This window comes from Nicotiana tabacum, chromosome 16, assembly GCF_000715075.1.
Source record: "Nicotiana tabacum cultivar K326 chromosome 16, ASM71507v2, whole genome shotgun sequence".
NCBI lineage: Eukaryota > Viridiplantae > Streptophyta > Magnoliopsida > Solanales > Solanaceae > Nicotiana > Nicotiana tabacum.
In genome coordinates this window covers 39591209-39594869 of record NC_134095.1, presented here as the reverse complement: position 1 = coordinate 39594869, position 3661 = coordinate 39591209, and the positions used below count along the sequence as shown (strand labels likewise).

The window sequence follows — 3661 nt, the reverse complement described above, 5'->3', positions numbered from 1 at the left end:
TAATGCTGGTATTAGTTATGCTTGCATTAGTTATGCTGGTATTAGTTATGCTGACATATTTCTTATCCATTGTTTGGTTTGATGTATTAAAGTATTGTACAATTTCTAAAAGAATTGTTTGTTTACAAAAATACCCTCAAAGCTAGTCCACACTCTAACTTTTTAAAAGAAACATATGTTGAGAAATGTTTTTATATGAAAAAGTTTTAAAAAAATTATTTTATTTGTCTACCTATATTGTAAAATAAAATTAAATATTTATTTATAAAAAAGGAAATATGCTAAGTATTTATTTATTTACTAGGGATATAAATTTATTTCTCACTATTTGGATTATTTTGAATTTGCATTAATAAACTACCTAGCATATTTTAATCAAGCATAAATTTTGAAGGATAATTTTTGTCTTTAACTAAGCTAATGCATACATTAAAATTCATTGCATTGCTAATACCATTATTTTCTATGCATTAGTTATGCATAGGATAATACCAAATAGGATGTATAACTAATGCTTGCATAACTAATGCGTAGGTTCAAAATATCTACCAAACAATATATTATTAATACACAAAGTTAATGCATGCATTAGCTTATCTAATGCATCCTACCAAACGACCCCTTATTGCTCTCAATATGACTACATAAAACTGACCATTTGAAGAAACAGGTTCACATCTAGGGGAAATAATCTAATATTTTCAGGAAATAACTATTGCATCTATATCAGAAAAAATGATCTCAAAGGATATAGGGTTATTTTGCATCTATGTATGAAAGATGTTCTCAAGGATTTATGGTTATTTCGTATCTATGTTTGAAGATATTGTCAAGGATAGAATTGTCCGGAATAAACAGTGCAAGATACTTGAAATGTATGTTGATCACTTCTCTCACCTGATATAGTGCCCGATTAACATCTCCCATTGTAGAAATAAATCTTTTCCAAACAATTAGCCTATCACATTCCCATAAGGCAAATAGCCTTCATTGAGTATAAAAATAGTAAATATATGTGCACAAATGTTGTGGCTGAGTTAAAAGCTTTCAGGAACTACCTAATGTAGTTTAATATGTTCTGATTTTACTCATGAAATAATCTACAGAAATTATTTCATTTACATCCAACCTCATGGTCCTCAAACAATCACACATAATACCTCATGAAGGGAATCAACATCAAGAGGGAAAAGTCACACACTAAAGGAATTCCAAAGTAGAGTTTAGTCTTATTGCAATATTGCATGGGCTCATATGAGCCTATAGTCTGACTTTATCCATTAGATAATTTGATATAACTCAAGGTCACCTAATTGATCTCAGGCATCATCAGTCACCCATAGCTTGTATGATCATCCTTCCAATTCCAGAATTACTATTGTTTATGAGCTTGATAACAATCATGGTGTCAAGTTGTTGCTTCCATTATCAGTTAGAAATCTTGAATCCAAATATGCAATTCAGATATGAAAAAACTATCAGAAGCAGCTAAGTCAGTTACAAAATTGAATCTAGAGGTGAACTGTTTTCTATGTTTTGCATTCTAATATCAAAGTTGTAGTTTTTGTCCAAGAAGAACTGGTCAATACAATGAAAAAACAAAATTAGTCACCACCCATTATCATTACACAAAACAGAAAGCTTAAGTTATTTTTAAAGAAAAGCGTGTTCTGGGGATTGAAAAGAATGTGGAATTATACCTGATGAGCTTGAAAATAGAAGAATCTGAAATCAACCATTGCACCTGATTTGCCCTGCTTGTTGTTCTGCCTTTGCAACTTTAACATTTTTTCTTTGTCACCTCCACTCAAGTTGCTGAGTTAAAAAAAAGTGGCTGATTTAGTGGCTATATTCTTAAAAATTGTGGTACAGACAACTTTCACCACGTCTTGCTCAATAAATCCTGGAAGTTGAAAGACCACATAGGGAAAATAAAAATCTCAGCAACAAAACTCTCAATTAACATCAACTCATTAGCAACCTTATTTTTTTTATTCACCTAGTAGCATCTATTATGTGGGCAATGAGAGTGGACTTATCACATTTGGATCAGATAGAAATGACTAAACTAAAAAAGGAATTTTTATATAAATTCTTTAATCCCCTGTTAGCATTCTTTACACAAGGCTTTAATCCGATCAATAGCAAGAGCGTCACTGAACTAACAAACTTCCCCAGGAGATTCCTTTGGAAGCTATTGTACCCAACAAAAATCAGAAACATATATCACGCACCCAAGTATATATTCCCAAAAACACATGTGAAAAAGGGTAAAAATAGTGACATGCATTCACAAAATCGACAAAAAAAAAATTCAAAATAAGAGGAAAGCTAACAGATATCTATCAAAATTCCACGACCAAGGAATGAGTGCAATAAAGAATAAAAAAGAAAGAAAGAAACAAGAAACTAAGCTCACCGCCATCACGGGAACAGAAGAGGCTAAAAATAAAGAGCAAATGGAGAAATCTGAAAATCAAATGAAAAGCTGAAAATGAGAGAGATGAAGTAAATGAAGAAAGACTGAAATAGAGATGTAATCAATCATAGAAAAGGCGACTGTTGCGTGCACATCTAGGTATTCACAAGAAATATTTTGGTTCTAGGATTATCCATTCCAAATACAACGCTGCAGAAAGAATACAACTATAGAATGCAGGTGAGAGAGGAAGAAAGAGGAGTAGAAAGTACAATGGAATTGAAAACTATTAAATAAATTGGAAAAGATACAAAAATATCTCAACTATTCAAAATAGCTCAAAAATATACTCCCTTTATTTTTTGTGCCAAAAATATCCCTATCGTTTTGCCACTGAAGCTGAAATGACAGTCCAACTGGATTAGAATTGCTTACGTCGTCGTCCACCTAAGCAATCCATATGTGAAAATTATTTTTTCAGAAATTTTATTTTTTCAGAATTTTTTAATAAAATACAAAATTAACATTTATTCTGAAAAAAGTAAAAAAATTCGAAAAAAAATATTTATTTCGGAATTTTTTAATTAAAATACAAAATCAACACTTATTCCGAAAAAGTAAAAAATTTACGGAAAAATTATTCTTGATTCGAATTTATGATTTGATTAAAAAACTCCATTGTTCTCTATTGTGAATTTATGATTATAGATATCGAGAATTCATATAACCGACCCCAACTTATTTAGGATTAAGAAACCAGCGTCTTTGTTGTTTTACAAATAAAGTTTTTTTTTTCTTGTAAACATTGTGTGTTAATTTTTTTTTTTTTGGAGCTAAAGAATGGGGTTGAAATTATACAGGGATAATGTTCCAAGACATAACTACGCTATTACTGGATTCAAAAGCATTCAAAGACATAATTCCGAAATTCACAAATTAATCATAAATTCACAAAAGAGAACAAAGGAGTTTTTTAATCAAATCATAAACCCCAATCAAGAATAATTTTTCGTAAATTTTTTACTTTTTTTGGAATAAGTGTTGATTTTGTATTTTAATTAAAAAATTCCGAAATAAATATTTTTTCCTAAATTTTTTACTTTTTTCAGAATAAATGTTGATTTTATATTTTATTAAAAAATTCTGGAAAAATAAAATTTCTGAAAAAATAATTTTCACATATGGATTGCTTAGGTGGACGACCATGTAAGCAATTCTAACCCAGTTAGACTGTCATGTCAG

General features: G+C 29.9%; 1 long non-coding RNA gene across 2 annotated transcripts; it reads right to left on the bottom strand.

The window, feature by feature from the left end:
• Positions 1–546: 546 nt before the first annotated feature.
• LOC107828079 (uncharacterized) lies at positions 547–2663 on the bottom strand. Of its 2 annotated transcripts, none has more exons than XR_012699775.1 (3): positions 2420–2663; positions 1701–1903; positions 547–1440 (listed from the first exon to the last, which is right to left on the bottom strand). It is a non-coding gene; the product is annotated as an uncharacterized LOC107828079 (long non-coding RNA). The 2 variants fall into 2 exon arrangements; XR_001657674.2 differs by having other exon boundaries at positions 1701–1815.
• Positions 2664–3661: the final 998 nt, after the last annotated feature.